Source organism: Balaenoptera musculus, chromosome 4 (genome assembly GCF_009873245.2).
Source record: "Balaenoptera musculus isolate JJ_BM4_2016_0621 chromosome 4, mBalMus1.pri.v3, whole genome shotgun sequence".
Lineage (NCBI taxonomy): Eukaryota > Metazoa > Chordata > Mammalia > Artiodactyla > Balaenopteridae > Balaenoptera > Balaenoptera musculus.
In genome coordinates, this window is record NC_045788.1 from 144192423 (window position 1) to 144214989 (window position 22567).

Below are 22567 nucleotides of genomic sequence, written 5' to 3' on the forward strand. Positions count from 1 at the left end.
TCTTTAGTTGGGATTGAATGCATCATAACTTTTCTATTATAATTAGTGGATACATTTTTTTCTCCTGTATAGTAGAAGGAGTTTCAAAACAAAATAAAGCCTAAGTGACTGGAAGGTGTTTAAAAGTTCCCATTGCTCCTCACCCTTGCCAGCACTGGGCAGGGTATTTGTCAGACTGCTATATTTTAGGCAGTGTAGTGGGTGTGTATTTATATCTATTTTTGGTTTTAATTTGCATATCTTTGATTACTGTGAGACTGAGTACCTTTTCATGTGCTTATTGGCCATTTGGACCTCTTGTTTTATGAAGTGCTTTTCTCAGTTTTTACCCATCTTGCTATTTATGTCTACAGCGTTTATAAGGGAGAGCGATCAGGCTGGCCCCAGGTGTTTCCACGGCAGGTTGCATGCTAGATACCTTGTAGCAAGGTATACAAAATCTTTAGGAAAGAAATAATTTTCTCAATAATACATTTTCAAACATGTGAGGACCTAGGGAAAAGTGATGCTTATGCACCCTCGCTGAAAGGACTCCTTGAAGATGGCGCTGGACTCTGGACAGAGCAATGGACTCAGGGGTGAAGGGGCACAGGAAGGATGGGGGGGGACCCACAAGCACGGTGCACAGGGATATGTCAAGGACGGGATTCTCGAATGGCAGACCTTCACGAGGCGGCAGCAGCAGTATTCACAGTAGTGACAAGGAGGGAGCTGGGGGTGGGGCTCGCAGAGGGGACAGAGAGGCGCCAGCCGCGCGCTTCACACTCTTCAGGCCAACTGATCGATGCGTAGGGATTTAAGAACATCATCCAGAGTTATCAGCAAAAGAACCAAAACTAGCTAGATGAGGACTCACACCGGGTAGTGGGGGAGGGTGTAAATGTGGTCACTCCTGAGTCATCCTTGGTGAGTCATCACTAATCCTCTTAATGGACAGAGGCCCTGAGCAGGGCTTTCCCCACCACACCCAAAGTACAGATACTCAGTAAACAAATTAAAAAAGAGCTCAGCCTCACTCAAGATGGTTACATTTTTGAAGTGTCAAACAATTAAACTGATGTGGTAATATTTTTCATCTTGCAGTTTGTCAAAGATCAAAGTGTTTGAGGGTGAATCCAGTGGCTGGAGAAAGAGCACTCAGGAATCTGATGGGGATATAATTTGCAGAGACCTGTATGGAGACGATTTTGGTTAACTTCTCTGAAATCAAAAGTGTACAGTATTTCTAGTCTCATGCCGAGGTGCCTCTGAATGTGTTGATTCAAAAAAAAAAAATCTAAGATGTACTGATGGTAAAGAATAACATGCCAGGTGCAGAACAAGACATGCATTTTCCTTCCATGTGCACAGAATGTGTCTGGATGGACCCACCAGGGGATGTTAACGGTGACTGTGAGCTCAGAAATACTACGAGAGAGTCTTATTTTTCATTGTTTAAATTTTTACTCTTTACATTCAAATATCTATAGTTTTGAACAGTTATGAAAACCACCCAAGACCAAGAAGAGTTTTAATAGTTATTATGAATAAAAAGAATCTATATGCATTGCCAAGTTCATGTCAAACTCATGGTACGATAATATTATTTAATAATCGAAACGTGAAACATGAAGTAACTCACCCATCGCTCTGGAGAACGCAGCGGGGCGGAGAATGCTCTGGCACCATTACTGCTCCTACATAGAAGGGACACAGAGTACGGTCACTTCAAGTGCTGTAGAGAGCAGTGAGCCCTACACGTGCCGCGCCCTCGGGAGGAATAACCCCCCCTCCCCACGAGCGCATGTGTCCCCAAGCAGCCAGCAGTCCGGGAGGGATTCCGCCAGGTCACTGGGAATCGCCAGCCCCTCAACCCTGCCGGGTGCTTTCCTTCTCTGAGCCTGATTTCTCCTCTATGAAGCGGTGACGATGACACCTGCTTCCTAATCCCGCGAAGAGTGCGTGTAAGTGAATAAACGTGAAAGTGCTTAGAAGTAACAAAGTGCTGAAGAAGTGTTAGTGTCTCTTCCTTTTAAAGATTTTGCACGTTTTCATCAGCCAGCCTGTATTTCTGGAACACAATTCGTTAGGTATGATTAGGACGATGGCTAGATCTTGAGGTTCATCTGAGATCTGGGGAGAGTTTCGCTGCGGCTTAAGCCCACTGAGGAGCCTCCCGGGTGTGGGTACCAGGCGTCCGGGGCAGGCCCTCCTCAGCTACTCTGCTCCATTAAAGGAGCAGTGGTGCTTGGCTGGGGCCCACGGCACCCTGGGCATCTCTGACTCTTTAAATGTGGCACCAGATTTTTTAAAACGTATTTCTGTTATAACAATTGAGAATGGATGCAAAACAAATTTCAAGTATAAAGGTGTTCTGTGAGCCTCCAGACGTGAGAATGAGCAGGAACCCGGGCCGAGCGGGATCTCGGGCCGCACCGAGTTCATTGGGTAATGTGACGCTTTTCCCTTGCTTTTTGGTAGATGGACAGTGTCCTCACCCGCGGGGGAAGCAGGTGGGCTGGCAGGACAGGCGTCCACGGGCCGGGAGGAGGAGACGCTCCCAGGTACTCTCGTCTACCCCGCTGGTGACCTGCCTGCCCGGCCCCTCCTGCTCCAGCAGTGACCCGTGCCCCTCCTGGCTGCTCTGCCACTTGTGCCCTGCCTGCGCCCCACCCCAGTGCCTGTTGGTTGCCCCACCTCAGCCTGGATCCTGACCCTCCCCTCCCCCACCCGGCGCGGGGCCTGGTCCTCACTTCCGGTTGCCCCTTTGCTTGACCACTTCTTTGGAGATTCTTAACCCCGAGTTGCACCCTGACTCCCATTAACCTCGCTCGGCCACGGAGCACGTGGAGAGGCCCCTGACGGGGTCGGGCTCCCCCTGCTGGTGTTCGTACCCTCTCAGACCTGCTTCTTGTGTGTTCGTTTCCCTTAACAGGGTGGTTTATAGTGCACTGAGAAGGAGCGTTGGATTCTTGCAGTGATGCGGTCGGGAGTGTGTGGTGCCGTCCCTCCTCATCCACGCAGAATGCTCACCCTGCCACTGGCCCCACGCGGGTCTCAAAGGTTACAAACAGAGTGAAGGTGAAGACATGCTTCAGAAGCAGAGCTGATTTGAGGAATAATTTTAAATGAGGCTGGAAGATAGGGGTGCCATCCCAGAGGCAACAGCCTCACTGGGCAGACAGATCAAACCCGCGCTCTGCGCCAGGTCTGGTTCTGGGCAGGGTCGGATCCAACAGCAAACACACTGACGGGCTCTGTCCCCAGAGACGGCGTCAAAGGTAGACCGCATGCCTAAGAAGTGCGAAGGTGATGAGCTCCGTGGATAAAGGAAAGGGGAGAGCAGGAGGAGCGAGTGCGTGTGCGTGTGTGCGTGCATGCGCGTGCACGCAATTGGGATCGGCCTCACTGAGAAGGTGACATTTAAGTGAGGGTGAGGGAGTGAGTCACAGATGGAGAAGAGCATTCCAGGCAGAGGGAACGGCCAGTGCGAGGGTCGTAGGTGAGGAGGCTGGAGAGCAGCGGGGGGCAGCCTGGCCGGAGCCGTGAGCGGGGTGGGGCGGGGTGCTGGGGCCTGGTAGGAGCTTACACTCTGGGTGGAGGGGGGCGCCTGAGCGGAATTCGGTTCTTGAAGAATATGCCTCTGGCTCTGGGCAGAGAATAGACGCTCAGGGGACCCTGGCTGGAAGCAGGGACCGATGAGGAGGCTTTACCTGCGCCCAGGTGAGAGTGGTGTGAGGGGTTGGCGAGGGCTGGCCAGACTCGGGCTGTGTTTTGAAGGTAGAGCCAGTGTGAACCCCTGAGAGAGTGAAAGTGACCTGAGGGGCAGGGACAGCGGCGGGGACTAGGGCTGAGGGGCAGCGAGGACAGAGCGTCTCCAGTGCTCGTGTCGGTTCGGGAGTGATTGGCCTCTGGACGCGTGCAGGTGAGGTGCTGACATTCGTGCACCTGTCAAGCACACAGCTGGACAGATGGCACTGGAGCCTGGGAGAGGGGATGCGCTGGGGGTGTGGGCTCGTGCGGATGCCGTGCAGGAAATGCTGGCGCCACCAAGGGGGCATCTGCGGGAGGAGAGAGGCCTGGCGTGGACCCCAGGAACCAGCAGGGGGGTCCTGGGCAAGTCTTCGGAGCCGGGCAGACTCCGTCCCTGCTGTTGGTGGGGAGGGAGAACTGGGCTTCCAGCAGGTGGCCTGGAGGGGACAAGAGCGAAAGTGGGCGCCCATGGAGGGGCAGAGAGGGGAGGAGCTGGGGCAGCGAGGACGGGGCTTTACCGAGTTGCTGCAGTGGGAAGAGAGGGCGATGCGGGGGAGTGTTGTCGATGAGCAGAAACGGGGGCCCCGTCCCGTGCAGGCGGGAGGTGGACAGAGAGACCACCCAGCCACAAGGGTGGCGTCTGGCAGCGATGGACATGCCGGGCCGGCGGGTCTGTCCCAGGAAGCTGAGGGGGGAACCGGGAGGTGAGAAGATGGAGAAATCGGGGTGAGATGCGTGTCGTCCTCATGAACGGCCAGTGTTCACCCGTTTGTGGCATTCAGGAAAAGAGAACCTCTTGTGGGTCAACTTACGGTTGAACGTCTTACGGTTCATGAGGTTTGTTCAGGGATGCCTGGAAGACTGGGGGCCTGGCTGGGCCAGGGAAGGGCAGCGGGATGACGGGAGCCCCGGCCTGCGTGTGGTCTGCAGTGGGAGCCGAAGCGGCTGCCCGGGGAGAGGCGTGGCGTAGGCAGAGCTCACGGGGCCGTGGAGCTCGCCGAGTGCGGACGAAGGGAGCCAAGCGCAGGCAAGGAGCCCACGGATGGCGACTCCGCGGCGGGACGGGGAAAGGGACGGGCGGACCTTCCTGGTGGGAGGGGCTGGGACAACAGACATGGCCGGTGGCCACAGTTGACTTTCTCTCCAAATTGGTGGCAGCTGTAAATTAATCTCTATCAAAGTAGAATATGTTAGAAAAATTTAAAAAATACAACCACCTTTTCAAGTTAGAGAACAGTACTTGGTTTCCATGGTAACTGCCAACCATTTAACTAGGGCAAGTGTTACGTGGTGACAGGGTAATTACAGACAACAGGGAAATTGCAGGGTGTGTCTTACATAAATACAGAGTGGTTGCATGGTTAGCTTCTGCTCCTGAAGCAAGGCTGCGGCTGTTTCCGGAGGTCTGCTCCAGCGCCTGTCCTCGGGCTGTCACTGCCGGGGCACGGCCCGCCCTCTGTCCACGCTCTCTGTTACCTGTGAGTCCGCTCTCCTCCCCTCTCTGCGCTGGGGCCTCAGGCAAATCTTCCCCAGGCCCACCTGACCTGTGCCTCTGCGGGGCCTTCCTGGGGCCAGGCTGGGAAGAGGTGGAGGCCACACACGGGCCCCAGGCTGTGGCCGTTGAGATTAATCTATCAACCAGAACTTAAGACGGGTGTTTCTAGACCTTTTATCAACCGGCTATGAAAGAAACCCTAAATACGGTAAAAAGACAGGAGAATCAAATTTGTGTTCAAATCAGATTTGAACACAAATCATTCTCTTGCAGATTGGAACAGGACGGTTACTTGAGAACATTCATCTGCTGTCACCTATACCAGAGTCCCCACAAAGACAGAAACTTTAAGACAGCAACAACAGTAGAATCCATGCTGAAACAGGGGTAACTGAGTCAGAGGCTCAGACTTTTGGTTAATTATTAAGAGGTAGAAGCAGCTAATGCTTGTGGATGAAAACATCACAGGAGACTCGTGGAGAGCCTATTGCAGGTAAGTATGAGGACTCAGACACTCGGCCCAGAACCAGTATCCATGGCAGGTGAGTCAAGCCTCTCAAAAGCGGAACTGTGGGCATAGCCAAGAGCTGTCATGCATTTGAGGAGAACCAAACAGCAGGAGAAGTACCAAATGCAACAGAAGAACATATTTAAGCGAAGACTTAATGGCATGAAGACAAGAATATTCATAAAAGAAACAGCTCCTTCAAAAGAAACAAACAAAAATTTTGGAAAGAAATGTTATCAAAATGATAACTGTTTAAATTGCAGAACAGACAGAAGAAGGAATTAGTGATTGGACAAATGAACCAAGGATTTATTCCAGAATGCAAACCTAAAGGACCCAGAGCTGTTCCAGAATGCAGGCCTGTAGGACCAGAGCTGTTCCAGAATGCAGGTCTATAGGGCCCAGAGCTGTTGCAGAATGCAGGTCTCAGCCACTGAGAGGTGGAGAGTGTGAGAGAAAAGGGTGAGACCGCGAGGAGTTTGAGAAGCTCTCTTTTTTGTTGATAGGAGTCTGAAAAGCGGAGAGCAGAGAAGGCTGAAGGAGGATGAGGAAACACGTCCTGGAAGAAGCCTCTCAGGGCACAGAGCGTGTCGGGGTAAAGTGTTGAAGGGGGTGGGCTTTGGGGGTTGAGGGGATGGTGAGAAACCACAAGGGCCCGAATACAGTGGGACAGAATTTCGGGATAGGACCAAAGAGAAACCCCCAAAGTGGTTGGCAGGAGGAGCAAAGGTCTGGCTCAGTTGGCATCAAAATTCTCTATGACAAATGTATATTTTAGAATTAATTGGATCAATATCTTCAAAGTACTTGGGGAAAAAGGATTCCAAACCTGGAATTTGAGACACAGCCAGGATTCAAGTCGAAGGGCAAAGGAAGGGTGTTTCAGACAGTCAAGGACTCAGAGGTCTCCAGCCTCACCCCTAAGACTCTGAGAAAATGAAGAAAGATAGCGATCGACAAAAGAGATTAGCGTTTGGTTCCACTGATAATGGTGGGAAAGAATCCAGGGTAGCACGTAGCTACTCTAAATAATTGTTGGTGCCTATTGGTATGCAGATTAAAATAATAGTTGAAAAAATCTTGGTAGGTTCCAGCGTTTTTTTTGTCGATGGTTTGTTCAGCAGTTGGTTGTGATTTTGGTGTTTTCGTTGAGAAGAGGTGAGCTCACGTCCTTCTACTCCACCACCTTGTTTCTGTCCTACAAACCGAAAACTCTTATGTATATGTATTTATATAGTGACGAGAAGGAGAAGAGTGAAAGTTTCTTAAACATCAGTTCTTTTTCTGGGGGAATATGTAGAGACTCTTCAAGCCTATAGTGTGTGAATGTGCATTTAAACATGTTAACAATGTACCAGGAGCCACCAGTCACAGGCACAGATTGTGCAGCTTCAAATATTGTAGAGGAAAAACTCTGAAACAAAGAAAACCTGATTAAGTCACCAAAAAAAAAAAGGTAGAGACGAAGGAAAAAATTAGAAATCAAAGTAAATGTATAAAGCAAGACATCATGTGGCATTAGTTCAAATATATGTGAAATTTCTCTATTAAAAGGCAAAACTCAGATTGTCTTAAAATTGACATAGAAACAGAAAATGTATTAATGGGAAGGGTACTAAGCAAATGGTAATCACTGGAAAGCAGGCCAAGCAACATTATTTTCAAGAAAAAGATAAAAATCATTAAACGGGACAAAGATACTTCATTTTGATAAGTTATAATCCTCTAAGAAGATATGATACTCATGAACATTTATGTATATAATTACATAGCTGTAAAATTTATGAAGGAAGAACTTCTAAGAATAGGAAATGGACAAATCCAGTACCATAATGGGAAACTTTAATTGAAAAATCAAGAAGACAAAAAAATTCATATGGTTATGAAGAATTTGAATAGCATTCTTAACAAATTGTGTTCCAAACGCAGGATATACTTTCCTACTTTCCTTTCTCCCTCCCTTCCTCCCTCCCTTCCTTCCCTACTTCCTTCCTTTCTATTTTTCAAACACACCAGGACCATTCACAAATATATTTACCATGTATTTTACTTTAAAGGAAATCTAATTTTTCAACAGCGGAAATCATTAAGTACAATAAAAATGGAAATTAACCACAAAATGATAATCAGAAGTAACCCAGACTCCGTTACATATCTAGAGATTTGGGAATGCTTTTAAATAAAAGCATAAACTGTATAAAAAGTAATGAAAATGAGATAATACTGCACGTCAAAACATGAAGGATGCTGTCAAAACACTTCTCAGGAGAAAATGTTGGAACACTGGAAACACTTAAAATAAATGAAACAACCCTATGACTCTAAATGTTAGAGAAATAATTACAAAATAATTCAAGACAAAGTAGGAAAAAAATTAATGAAGATAAGGGTAGAGATGAATACAGCAAAATGTGAAAACATGGTGTTAGGTGCAGTAAACACCGGTAAAGGAACGTAAAACACTTAAACTGTTAGCAACTCTGACAAAGGGGGAAAAGGCAAAACTTTGAAACTTGGGTGACCAGGGAGTAGATGTAACTGCAGATGTGGAGGCTATTAAAACTTGCAGAGATATCTATTTACAGCTCTATGCAACAAAATTGGAAAATATAGATGAGATGAATAATTTTCTAGAAAAATGTAAATCAACAAAATTGCCACACATGATGTAGAAAGTCTGGATAACCATGGGAATGACTGAAACGGTGCTCAGAGTCTGCACTCACGTGCCACTGGGGTCCTACTCCGCAGCACGTTCTCACTCATCCAAAAGGGAACATAATTCTTAAGGTATGCAATTGTTTTAGAGAACAGAAAAAGTCAGAAGTTTCCCGAATCATTTTATGAGATCAGCAATGTTGTGATATAAAAGTCACGCAAGTAATCCTAAAGTAATCTATAGGTAACTCTGCCTTCTGAGACAGATGTGCAAACCCTAAATAAAATGTTAGCAGGTCGAATCCAGCAATGCATTCAGTTTTAAGTACCTCTCTAGTTTTAAGTACCTCTTTGATTTAAGAGGAGTTTTGGGGAGCTGTGGTTTGGAGAGGTGCCGGGTCGTGCCTTTGTCCTCTCTCTGCTCTGTTCCTGTCTGTCTGGTGTTCTCTGTTTCCTTCTCTGTGTATCACTCTTCTTGAATTCTTCTCATTGCTTTGTTTTGTTTTTGACTCTTAAAAATGTTCTCTTTCTTCTGTTTTCCTCTGTTGTGTTTATTCAGTCTTGTGTGTCTTCTAATTTCATCCTGATTTTGAAATATTTTTTCTTTCATTCTTGATTCTTTCCTGAATTCTATGACCTAATTTTTGAGTTTTTCTAATTCTGATTTATAGTTTTTCATCTCTTGCATCATTATCTTAATGTCTTTTAATCAACTTAAAGATATTAGATTATAGTCTTTCTATTTTTGTCAGCATGGCTTTATGATGTGTGTTTATTGTCAGTAGGGTTGTTATTTCCTATTTTCTTTTGTCTTACAAAAAACTTTGTATGATATTTAATATCACATGAAATTTGTTTTGCTGAACTTTTAAGAAGGGAGGTACTGTTATAACAGCATTGCTAATTTCATGGCTCTAGAAGGCCCTCTTCTGTTATTTTCATGAAGGTGACGTATGAGGACTTGATGCAGTTAGAGTGTGTCTGGTGGGAGCTGCTGGGGGGGCCGGAAGCTGGGTAAAGGCCTTGTGTCGCCGTGAAGTGCTCCGGTTTTGATAACTGGTTTTGTACTTTGCCTACCCAGATGCCCTTGTTTTTAGAAAATATGCTCTAAAGTATTTGGGGTCAAGGCAAGTGCTGTCTTGTAGTCACTCTCAGCCGGTGTGGATTGATGGGGAACAAATACGTGCGCGACAACCGAGCAGGCCTGACTGAGCAATGGGGGGACAGTTAAGGGACCTGCAGAAGTTTGTTGTAATGTTCACGCAACTTTTCTCAAAGTTCCACATTACATCCCAATAAAAAGTTGTCAAATAAGTAAGTAAAACGAATTCTTCAGTGGAAAACACGGTGGCCCTTCTCCTCTGGACAGATCTCCTGGGAGACTCGGGAAGGGGGAGGCCAGGGGGCGGCAGGTGGGGTCCCAGGTGAGCCAAGGGGGGCGCCGGGCTCTGGGCCGATGCGGGAGCTGCCGTTTCAGTGTCTCAACACTTTTCTCTAACTGGAATTTTAATTAAAACAAAATCAATGCCTCAGAATATAATTTTAAAAATCTAATGAGAAGAGGACAAGCACCCTCTTGAAGTGACATGGGGTTTCGGGGCCCAGGAGGCCCAGAGGGCGGCTGGTGAGAGCTCCTCCCTCGGCCCGGTGGGCGCCTCCCACTGTCCCGAGGTTACCTGTCACCAAGCGCGAACCGCTGAAGGTGTGCGCGGCTGGTTCTCTGCCGACTCGGGCTGCGCCCGGAGTGGGTCTCTGGACTCGCGGGGTGCAGCGCTGCCGGCCGGGCCGCGTGGTGGGGAAGCCGGGCGGGGGCCGGGGCGGGGGGAGGTGCTCGGGCGCTTGTCGCGCGGGGCTTTCCACTCACACCCGAGCCGAGCACGTCCCCATCCCATCCCGGCGGCGGCCCCGCCTCGTGGCTGTGGAGAGCAGGACCCCGGAGACGCCCGGGGCTCTGAACCCTGGGGCCGCGTGAGCCCTGTGCCAGGAACATGATGCCTCTTCTTGTGGCACTCTCCAGGGAGCAGGGACTCCAGCCGGCCGAGGGCGGCGCGGCGGCTCACCAGGCACACTTGTGCCCGTTTCGTGCCCAAGAGGCTCATCTTGAGATGCGGGCTCCGTGGTGACCTCGAGGCCCCTCTGCGTCACCCCCACAGCCGGGCCTGACCGCCCCGCCCTCGCTCTCGGCTCCGTCGCCCTGGCCCCCCCCCCAGGCCTCTGCCCCGTGCCCAGGGCTGGGCGCCCGCGCCCCTGCGCCCCAGGGTCCCCCCGCGCGGCCCCGCCCTCGGCCTGCCATCCACCCTCCCGCACCTGCGCCTATCTGGCCCTGGCGTCCTTTGGAATCCAAGGTCCGGGCCCAGCCGGTTCCCGTCACCATGCCCCCTCGCCTGACCCTGGGAGGTCTCTGCACACAGCGGCCCTGCCTTCCCCACCGCTGGTCTCCAGCACGACCACCCGGATCTGACCGCTGCCCGAGGAGAGCGGTACCCGGGTGATGTCAGCCGCGTGTGGCCCCAGGCCGGCCGCCCCTCCCCACGGGCTGCGGCAGCCTCTCGGTGGGAAAGGAGGTGCCTGGGCAGAGGGTCCCCCAGGCGGGATCACAGACAAACCCCCCCGGCTGTGTCCCCGCTGCGCGTGCCCCTCTCCACACGGCTCCACACCTGGTGTCAGGCCGCTCGCTGTCGTTTTGTCTCCCGCCCTGGAAGCGCCCTTTCCACGCGGCTGGTGGTGGACTTCGGCAGGCGCCCCCTGCTGTGTGCTTCTTGCTCATTCTCTGCCCTGGGCTGCGGTTTTCTCTGGACAGTGCGGCTTTCAGGACGGCGCTGCAGCCACTGCTGGGCTGCGCTAGCACACGTTAGGCTCGTGCAGTCAGACGAGGTGAGGCGGCCCAGCCGGGAAACAGCGAAGCACCCACACCGCTGTGCCCGTCGCCTACCGGAGTTCAAAGTCATCACGTTATACAAACTAGCCACGTTTGTAACTGTGGTGCGCATCCCTCCCGTGTCTGTTCATGACGCTGATGGAGCTGGTCGGTCGTCTTGCGGTGCCGACTGTCCCTCTGAGTCTTAGGGCCACTCAGGGCCTCCAGGGCAGCAGCGTGGAGAAGGGCGCACAGAGGCGGCTGAAGCTAAGCTGGGGCCGTGGGGGTAGTGCTGCCCGCCTCCCTGCTGTCTCCCGCTGGAGGAGACGGCCCAGCCACAAGGCCCACCTCTCCCCCCGCCCCGCCCCCAGCCCGCCCGCGGGCTCCTGGCCCCGCGCACACGGGGATGGTCAGACGTGTTCTCCCCAGAGCATAGACCTTCCTCTCTCCCCAGCCCCAGCAAATAATTGGGTCCTGGCGTTGTTTGGACCCCGACGCTTTCAGAAATAATACAGTAAACGCATTCCTCACCTTCTCTGTTCCTTTCTCTTATCTCCTATTCTTACTCTAGAATTATCCTGGCAAAATCAGGCTTCAAGTTCCTCATTTGTATAACACTTTGCAAATTACAGAGTGCTTTTCATGTCGCTGAGAGGTGGGTATTTTCTCGTTTGTATTTAGAATGAGGAACAGAGGCTGAGAGCAGCCGAGTCTGGGCATTAGCCTGGGGGTCGAACTCAGGATCCTCTGCAGAGCAGGCCCCCAGAAGCCGTGTCACTAGCTGGGAGTCACCAGGCCCCAGAGAATGTCCCTGGGGGTTGGAGGAGCCGATGCGGCTGCATGGGCACCAAGTCCTCCTGCAGAGCCGCCTCCCTGCACGGTACTCTCTGCCCCCACCCCTCCTCCTCTGTCACCCTGGCGGCCGCCTGGACCTCCCTCCAGGACCTCCCGCTGGGGAACATACCAGAAGTCAGCCCAGGACAAGGTGTGGTGGGCAGATTTGTAGGCTTTCACCCTGGCCTAGAGGCCTTGCTGAATTCCCCCCTTGAGAGTGGGTGGCATGTGGGACGTTATCGCGTGATTGTGTCGCGTTGCCTGGCAAAGGGATTTCGTGGATGTCATTCAGGTTTCTAGTCACCTGACTGAGTGACTCAGAGGGAGGTGCCCTGACCTAATCTCAGGAGCCCTTCAGTCTGGGTCTGGAAGTGGGAGGTGGAAGAAGACAGAGACGGGAGGAGAGGGGGATTCCAGCGGGAGAGACCAGGAGATGCAGATGGCGTCTGGGAGCCAAGAGGGCCCGGCCGATGGTCACAGAGACACCCTCCACCTAGACGAGCCCGGCTCCCAGGGAGAGCGCAGCAGTGGCTGAGTCCTGCGTGAATGAGGACCAGCCACCCCATGCCCAGGCCTCTGCCCCTCCTGGCCGTGAGCTGATCAGTGGGCACTGTGTTCAGCCCTAAGTTATGGGGTTTGCTCTCCAGTGGTAGAGAAAGCTGCACAGACCAGCAGGAGTGGGGCCCAGCGGGGTGACACTGTGCTGGGCTGCGTTCTGTTTCTAAGGATTAGCTGGAGTCTCAGGGCCATTTACAATTAACCCAAATCCCTACTGACGAGAGATGCCGCCTTCATCCCAGTCACTTACGGTCCACGCTCCCCCTCCCCCCACAGAGTGATCCATAGCAGCTCAGAATTTGTCCCTGCCAAAAAGCCAACTTACGACCCGTCTTAGTCCTCATCTCTGTGCTTCCAGAGGAACATTGCGTCCTTCTGTCATGGATCCTGTGGCCTCCCGTTTCAGTCACAACTCAGGCTGGGAGGGAGGTCCTTCCAAGTGGGGGCGTGGCAGGCTCTGCCCACACCCAGGCCTCACCAGACCCCGTGGTCTCCTCAGTGTGTTGCGTGGTCCTTATTCAGGTTATCCTTGGCTTCTTTTGTAAGTATTACTGATGTATAGGAGAGATACTTATTCTTGCATCTTTAGTTTATCATCTGTCATCTTAGTAAACTACGTGCTATTGGATCTCATAAGCTGGGATGTGTTAGGTAGAGAATTACATTATCACAAATAATAATTTTAATGCCCTTCCCTTTTGAGTATCTATGGCTCCTCGTTATGTTTAATTTACTAACCGCATGGCCTGAATTTTTGGAGTAACATTGAATGGCAGCCCGTCCTGTTCCTGTTCGGCCAGACCTCCACCTCCTCCCTGCCCCAAAGCTGCCGGATGCAGCTCACGCCTGACCTGCCGGGTTCTAACAGCAGTGAATTATTGACTGTTCTGGTGCTCCTTTCTGAAAACCTCTCAGCCCTGGGCTGTGGCCACCCCGCCCGCACGGCCTCCCGACGCTCCTTTCCTGGGCCCCGTGGGCTCTCCTCGTCCGTGTGTCCGCGAGCATGCTTCTTCTGCCCACTGTCCTGGGTTCTCCACTCGCAAGATGTGCGTGTGGGCTCCCCCCTCCCGAGACGCATCCAGGACCGCCAGACGTCCTCCCTCGCGTCCTGGGCACCTGGAGAGCCACACCCCGGACCTGGCTCCTGTCCTGACTGCGGGGAGCCGCCAGCCCTGCTCCCTCACCTCCCCCCCCTCCCCACATCCACCACGAGCCCAGGGTCCTCGGTGTGCTCCAGGCACCTCCTCATGCCTCGGCCTGCATGCAGACGGCAGAGAAGGCCACAGATCAGGGAGGCAGAGGACGAGGAACGGTAGAGAAGCCTCCAGAGCCTCCGGGACTAAGTGCCAGCCGGTGTTCACATAAGGGGCCTGCCTTCCCAAGCAAATGGAGCCGGACTCAGGGAGGCTCGACAAGTGTGCTGAAGGGTGCCCGGATGCCGCCCGGGCGCCAGACCCGGCTCCCACCTGGGAGAGCAGCGGGGCAGTGTCCAGGGAGCAGCGGCCCCGCGCCTCGGGGTACACTCGAGAAAGAGCAGGCCCATGCGCCCAGGAGACAGACGTGAGCAGCTCCTTGTCAGACGCTGGGAGGTGCCGGCCAGATGAGGCTGGATGTGTAAATACACCGTGGGCACAGTTAAGCGTTGATCTGCAGGCGCCAGTGGGGCCACCCTGATGGCACAGCCCTGAGTGTAAGCGGCAGAGGGGCGGTGCGGATGGTGCCCTTGGTGCCCATTTTCTGCACCCGAGACGCGACGGGAGGTCTTGTTGGGGCGCTGTGCAGCCTGGCGGGAGCGCGACGGCAGGGCCTCTGCAGGGCACAGCGCAGAGGCCAGGAGGCTGGGACAGTGGCTTTAGTCTTTTGTGTGTTCCGTTCATTTGAAAATAAGCCGAAGCAAATAGAGTGCAGTGTTCGCATTTGTTAATTCTCAATATCCAGTGCACTGCTGTCTCAGAGTTTTTAGTTTCTCTGGGTTTGAAATACTTCGTAGTGAGAAATTAAAACTTTTTTCAAACTAGATCCCACGAGCCTCTCATGAAGGGAGCCTTGCGTCAAGCCCGCCCCTTCCCCAGAGGGCGTCCTGACGGGACTCACGCCCGCTCACCGCTCCGGGGCTGAGGGTCCCAGAGCTCCACCAGGCCTGGTCCCAAGCCCGGGTTGGGCGCGGAGGCTTCTCAGGGCCTGCAGTGCTCTGTCCCTGGACCCAGATGTGGACTTCCTGTGGCCGTGGGTTGAGGGACGTCACCAGGAGCTCCCGGAGGGCCCCGCTCAGCCCAGGCCTGGTGGTGTGGGGATCACTGAGCTGGGCGGACCCTCTTCCCTGAGCTCTTCCCTTCCTTGGTGGGGGGGTCCAGTCTGAAAGGGTCACCATGGTACCCGGGGGTGGGCCCCCAGGAGCAGGGAGGATGCCCCACCGAACAAGGCCAGAAGCTGGTCTTGGCCAGGGCTGGCAGACTCGGCTGCCCGCTTTTGGAGCATTTCTAGGTTTCCTCTGCAGGGCAGGCCTGGAGGTTACAAGGCACCACGTCCCTTCCGTCCGCCATCGATGGTGAGTGCGGCTCTGAACGGGCCCTTCTCTCCCCACGGTCAGTGCATACGTGTGGACATGATCACCCTGAGGGTCACACAGTTTCCCAGGAGGGAGGGGGGAGCCGACCTCATTTCCCCTTAGAAGTTAGAGGGCATGTAGCGAGCGATGCCAGCCCTCTGTGCAGGGATGGCTGAGCCGGGCCGGGTGAGCGCCGACCTGAGTCTTCAGAGAGCCCTCCCCACCCGCCCCGCTGCCCTGTGACAGCAGCCATGTCCCCGCGGCAAGCCTGAAGGTTGTTTCCGGTGTCCTGTGGGCCCAGGCAGCATGGCGCAGGGGCGCCTGTCAGGGACCCTGGGCTGCAGGCCCTGCATCACCTCGGGGCTTCTGCCTCTTTGGCCCTTGGGTTCATTTTCACTCGCCCTCAGCCTCTGTCTCCCTCCTCCGTCCGTCAGTCTGACTGTCTCCCTCTGGGCTCTCCTCATCTCTCTCACTCTCTGCTCCCTTCCTCTCCTGCCAGAGTCCCCGCCTCTCCCCGTGACCCAACTTGGGCCGGTCAGGGCTGTCACGATGGCCGGGCATGTGGAGCCAGGTGCAAGGTACTTTTGTGCCTCAGTTTGCTCCCCGCTCTCGTCCCTGAACCACCCGGGTTCCTGCTGACCTCTCCGTACCCCCACCCCCTACGGACCAGAGCCAGCCTTGTTTCGAGCCCAAGCAGCTGCACGTTTTACAGCCTCGCGTCCCTCCCGGGAGCTGGCGCCGCCGCTGACCACACGTGCATCCAGTTACCACGAAGGCAGTGGGAGCGGCAGTGGGGGCAGGGGGGGCTCTGTGGCCCTAGAGGGACAGGGCCCCGCGCCCAGAGCCTGGGCCCATCCTCCCTCCCCAGCACCTTAGTGTGTCTTTCCCTAGAGCAGAATCTTCCCGTGAGTCACACACGAGATGGTCCACAGGATCCAGGGACAGGTGCTCATGGAACTTACTCTCTGCCCCCTTCCCACGAGAAGGCCCCATGCTGCCAAGACCTGGGCTCGGTGCCCTGAGCCCTGGGCAAGCTGATTTAAGGCTGGGGCATGTGGTGTCACATCAGGCCCTTCACTGAGGTGCGCCAGTGAGCGGGACTTGTGGGAGGTTTGGGAACAACGGTGCACCCTTTCCAGAGGGACCAGCTTTCCGGGATGACATCAGGCCCAAGGTCTTTCTGGCTCTCACATAAACAAGTGCTCTGGTCACTTTTAGTCACAAAGTAGCCACTACAGTAATTAAAGTATTCAGACTCATGGGCTTAGTTAAGGCAATGCTAGCTGGTACGGTGGCACAAACATGATATAGTTTTCTTTTTTTCCTGATTCTCGATGATGGGGGGAAAACGATTCTGTTTCAATTTTAGATCCTACTTAAAATAAGGGATAGAAGGAAAGAGGATGAATATCTTCTAAGTTACTGAAGAAGATAACAAACAAAATGTCTAAGACCTAGCTCAGCATTTTTATACCTGAATGTAAGTGAAAATATATTTCATATAAGCCAACAACATTAAATAAGGAAACAGAAAAAAGCCATAAGGGAGAGTTGACAGGTAGGATTAATTATTTAACTACTGATAATAAACGGAAATTATTAAACTCTCCTACTTCAAAATAAGCAGCAATTAAACTGTTCTATTTCAGAACAGAGGTTCTCAGATTGATTTGGGAAATGGAAACAACCACATGACATTTAAGGCAGACAGACCTAAAATAAAGGTTAGAGTTCTTGAATTGTGTGAGGAAACAGACACACACATTGTTGGGGGTGTGGAGCAGTGCTGCAGCACAAGGCTGAATCGTGCCCTCCAAATTCATGTGTTGAAGCCCTAGCCCTCAGTACCTTAGAATGTGACCATATTTGGAGATGGGAGTCTTCGGTGAAGTAATTAAGTTAAAATGAGGTAATTAGGGTGGGCCCTAGCCCAACATGACTGTCATCCTCATAAGAAGAGGAAATTAGGATGCAGACACGTGTATGCACAAGAGAAATGATCGTGGGAGGACACAGAGAAGGCAACCACCTCCACACCAAGGAGAAAGGCCTCAGGGGAAACCAACCCTGCCCAGATCTTGATCTCTCAGACCTCCAGCCTCCAGGACGGCAAGAAAATAAATTTCTGTTGTTTAAGCTGCCCAGCCTGTGGTATTGTGTTGCAGCCACGCAAGCTGACTAATGCAGTATTTATGGAGGGGAACTTGTCAATGTCTAGAAAAGTTTCATTTGCATTTACCCTTTGATCCCATGGTCCTATTTCTAGGACTCTATCCCAGAGCATCACTGGCAAAAATAGGCATGACCAATAGGTATAGGAAATAGGTATACACATGGGTATTCATTTTAGCACTATGTTAATAGCAAAAGATGGGAAATGATCCGTATGTTCATCTATGGGTTGAGTACATTGCGGTTTACTTATACAATGGAGTACTCTGCAACTATAGAAATGGAATGAAGGGTATTTCTGTATTGCAGTTTACAGTCATCTCCAGAATACATTAAGTAAAAAGAAAAGCAGGGTGCAGACTTGTTCATAGTATTCTACCCTTGGAAGGCAGATATGTACATATACAGATGTGTATGTATGTAATGTATTCATTTATATGTTTAACAACAAACAATGGAAGCATTTACCAAACCAGTTTTTTGGTTACTTATATTGAAAGGGAGGGACCCAAAGTGGACAGAAATGGGAAGATTTTTGTGAATGAAAATCTTATTATATAATTTTGACAATGGCATCATGTAAAGGTTTTTGGATAATCAATAAACATCTAAATCAAGAAAGTATGAGAAAGCCACTCCTAAATATTGAAATTATATGGAAATTAATTAGTTTAAATATATAAATGTATGTCAAGTTGGTGATATAACCAAATAGGAAAAGATTACTTCAAGTAACTTCATAACATGGCAGTTTTAACTCTATATTCCAAGTGGAGTATTCTCTAAGGGAAAAAAAATAGTTCCATAGATTAATTGTTAGTAACAACGTTATTACTGTTATTTTTAAACTGTTATGTATATTTGGGTAAACCCTTTCAATGTGTCTCCATCCTATGCTCTTTTCTGGATTTTCTGTTTGTTTTTTGTTTTTTATGCTCACCTTTTTCTTTCTTCCTCTCTGTCCTGCATTTTGTACCTTTTCTGTTGATGCTTTTCAGGGTCACTGCCCTGGACTTCTACTGTGTTCAGTCTCCTGGTAGCGCCACACAGTGATTTTTTTCTTTCATATTTTGTAATTTTCAGTTTTAGAATGCATTTTTTTCTTTAACTTTTCATTCTTTGTTGAGATACTCCATGTCCCTTTTGTCTACCTTTTCCTCTATTTTCTATCATAGAATCATCACAGCTATTTTGAGGTCTTTGTCTGCCAACATTAATGTTTGGATCACGCCCAGATCCTGTTGATTGTTTCGTGGCTCACTGTGAGTCTGGGAATTCTCTTCTGTGTGCTGAGCATCACGGATGAAGTGCTGCAGGGCTCCCACGGGTTCCCACTTTGTTCCGGCAGGGAATGAAGTGGTCAGTGGTCCCCTTGTTCCTCTCAAGACTCGAATTTCGGCTTTGTTAGGGCAGGTCTATTTCCATTTTGCCAGAGTCCCCGTCACCTACGTGCAACTGCTGCGGAAAGCTTGGTCTTCTCACTGGGGTCCCTTCACTCCAGCGCCCCACACTGGCTCCTGCTGAGCTGAGCTGTCAGTGTGACCCCCACTTCCCAGTTAGTTTTGACCACCCCACCCTTGCCCACAGTCCCAGATTCTCATTTTATGCAGACACAGGATTCACCAAAGACCCAAGGGGGATTTCACACAGGTTTTGGGTGCTCCTTCTTAGTCCCTATCTACAATCTCTGCACCCCACTTGGAAAACACCCTCAGGGACAAGCAGGATGAGCGTGGGTCTCACCTCCAGCCTCTACCTTCCCCAAGGATCATGGGCTTCTGCTTGTCATCCAGCTCTTACCACGGGTTCCTGCCTGAGGCTAGGTTAACACCAGTGACTGCATCATGGCCCCATCCTAAATGCCACAACTTGTGTCTTGAAGGATCAAGCAAGTCAGCAATCAGGTTGATGCTATTGGAAAGCAAGAGTTGTCGTGTAACAAAAAAAGATGTGTTTGTTGAGGGGTTTTGTCATGCATGGTGTTGAATTTTGTCAAACGATTTTTCCTGCATCTATTGAAATTTTAACTTTCTGCTAGATCCTTTTAATGTGGTGAATTATAGTGACAGATTTTGCAAATATTTTGCAAAATAATTTTGCATTCCTGGTGTAAATCCTAGTTCTTCATGATTCTTGAATTTTTCTTGCTAATATATTTGTGGAGTTTACATCTATGGTCATAAGAGATATTGGTGTGCCATTTTCATTTTTCTCACATCTTTGTCAGATTTTAAAATCAGAGTTATGCTTGCTTTGTATGATGCCTTTGGAATTACTTCCTCTTCCTCTATTTTTCTGAAGCAGTTTGTGTGAGGTTGGCGTTATCACTTCTTTACACGTTTGGCAGAATTTCCCAGTGTTTAGAGTCTTCTTGGTGGGAAGGTATTTGACAACAAATTCAACTTTTTCAATATTTACAGGGGTATTCAAATTCCTTTCTTAGTTTGTGTTAGTTTTGGAAGTTGTGGTTTTTGAAATTGTCCAGTTCATCTAAGTTGATATATATGTTGGCTTGAAGTAGTTCATCATAATAATCCCACATTATTGTTTTGACATCTGTAGGATCTGTAGTGGTGGCTTATCTTCATATCTCTTGTTTGTTTTCTCTCCTTTTCTCTTTAAGCGTTTTCCAGTTTGAAGATTACTAACTTTATTTCATTTTTCTTTATTGTTTGTCTATGTTTTCATTAATTTCCATTCATATTTATTATTTCCCGCTGTATTCATTTCCTATGGCTGCCTTAAAATATTACCACAAACTTAATGACGTAAAACAACACAAATTTTTTATCTTAGAATTAGTTCTGTAGAGCAGAATTCCAGCACAGGTCTCACTGAGCTAACGTCAGGTGTGGCAGACCTGTGTTCCTTTCTGGAGTCTCGGGGAGAATGCATTTCCTTGCTTTTTCCAGTTTCTGGAGGCCTCCCTCTCTTCCCTCCCACCTGCAACACTGCATCTCTCTCTGACCCTTCCTCCCTCATCACTTTTCTCTCTAATGCAGTCAGAGAGGCTCCCCACTTTAAAGAACTCTGTGGTTGTATTGGGTCCACCTGGATCATCCAGGGAAGTCTCCCTGTTTCAAGGCCTGTAACCTTAATCCCATCTGCAGAATCCCTTTGCCAAAAGAGGTCACATTCACAGTTTCAGGGACTCAGATGTGGGCATCTTTGGGGTGGGAGCAGGGGTTATTCTGCTGCCACACCTACATTCCACCTACTTTGGCTTTAGTTTACATTACTTCTAGCTTCTTAACGTAGAAACCATTTGTCTTTTCTAATTTAAGCATTTAGTCCTGAAATTTCCTTCTCAGTACTACTTTAGCTGTGTTCCACACATTTTGGTATGTTGTATTTTCTTTTTCATTCAGTTCATTGTATATTTTAAATTTCACTTGAGGTTTCCTCTTTGTCCATGGATTATTCAGAAGTGTGTTAATTTCCAAATGTTTAGAGACATTTCTGTTATCTTTCTGTTATTGATCTCTCATTTGATTTAATTATAATCAGAGAATAAACGCACTGTGTGATTTGAATTCTTTTCAATTTGTTGAGATTAGTTTTATGGCCCAGGATATGGGCTGTCTAGGTGAATGTTCCCTGGGTGCTTGGAAAGAATGTATGTCCTGCTGTTGTTGAGTAGACAGTTCTACAAATGTCAACCACCTCATCTGGGGGCTGGTGTTAAGTTCTTCTATATTGTTGGTGGTTTTCTGTCTAGTTGTTCTACCAGCTGTTGAGAGAGGGGGTCTTAAAGTCTCCAAATGTAACCGTGGATCTGTCTATTTTTCCTTTAGTTCTACCAGTTTTTACTTCATGAGTTTTGTGGCTTTGTTGTTTGATGCATGCATATTTAGGATTGCTCACTTTTTGATGGAGAGACTTTTTTATCATTATGTAATGACCTTCTTTGTCCCTGATTGTTTTCCTTGCTCTGAAGTCTGCTGTGTCTGGTGTTAATGTAATCATTCCTGATTTTTAAAAAATAATATTTGCTTGGACAGCATATAGTTGGGTCATTTTTTTCATTAATACATTCTGCCAATCCCTGTCTTTTAATTGGGTGTTTAGACCATTTATATCATAATGTAATAATTATTGCCATGTTAGGGCTGACGGCTGTCATTTTATTGTTTGTTTTGTGTTTGTTCTCTCTGTTTTTTTAAATTATTTATTTATTTGTTTGTTTGTTTATTTATTTATTTATTTATTTATTTTGGCCGTGCCTGGTCTTAGTTGTGTTGCGGCATGCGGACTTCTTAGTTGCGGCATGCAGAGTCTTAGTTGCAGTATGCATGCAGGATCTAGTTCCCCGACCAGGGATTGAACCCTGGCCCGCTGCATTGGGAGTGCAGAGTCTTACCCACTGGACCACCAGCGAAGTCCCTCTCTCCGGTTTTTGTTTTTCTGTTTACTCATCCTACCTCCTTTGGATTACTTGACCATTTTTTTTTAGAATTTCATTTTGATTCATCTACAACGTTTTTGAGTGTATCTCTTTGTACAGATTTTTTTAAAGTGGCAGTGTCTGCAGGCTGAGCAAGGAGCTGAACAGCAATGGGGCAGAGGTGTGGCGGTGGGGCAGTCACATCTTTTTGCCTTGTGGTCCAGCCCTGGTACCCCGCTTGCTGAAACAGCGAGCCCTCAGCCTGCAGGACAGAGAGCAGGCCTCCTGTCCTGTGTTCACCAAGGCCCGTGGCTGAGGAGTGGAGGTGGGGTGCTGTGCCCTTCCAGTGCCCCAGGCTCTAGCTGGGCCCAGCGTGTTTTGCCTGCATCTTTGTGGAAAACATTTTCACAAAAGCATTTTGAAAAGGGCAGTTTATTAGAATGTTAGTAATGGTAGCAAGAAACACTGACAGTAAGCAGTTTGCATGGTAATTAAGATATGTTTTCTTTCCTTGTTGAATTTATGTAGAAATGAGCTGGAACGTGGTAACGGGAGCACCGATGTTGGTACTGCACTTCCCCCTTTCAGAGCACGTTCTCGTCCTTGCCTCGTAGGCTCCTCCCCACAGACCTCCCTGGAGGACTCTGGGTGGAACCACACCTTTTCCAGACACGGCAGTGCTGCTCCTGGGGCCTCAGCTAGTGAAGGTTGGTGCTGGGACCGTGACCCCGGCCTGGGGTGGCAGGGCCTCACTTCCTCCTCTCCCTTTGATGCTTTCTGGAACGTTCCAGGAAGTGCAGGGGTATCTGCACCTGGCACAT

The 22567-nt window shown here is 49.9% G+C and overlaps 1 protein-coding gene across 6 annotated transcripts in view; it reads left to right on the forward strand.

Annotated features, from left to right (window-relative positions):
* Window positions 1-22567, forward strand: part of PCBP3 (poly(rC) binding protein 3) — a 211351-nt gene that overhangs the window by 116212 nt on the left and 72572 nt on the right. The window contains exon 2 of one of the 6 annotated variants that reach the window (XM_036851547.1): window positions 2461-2543. The exons of the other annotated variants lie outside the window; for them this stretch is intronic. The gene's annotated coding sequence lies outside the window, so the exon portion shown is untranslated. The remainder of the gene's footprint in view (window positions 1-2460; window positions 2544-22567) is intronic. 6 annotated transcript variants of the gene reach the window in all.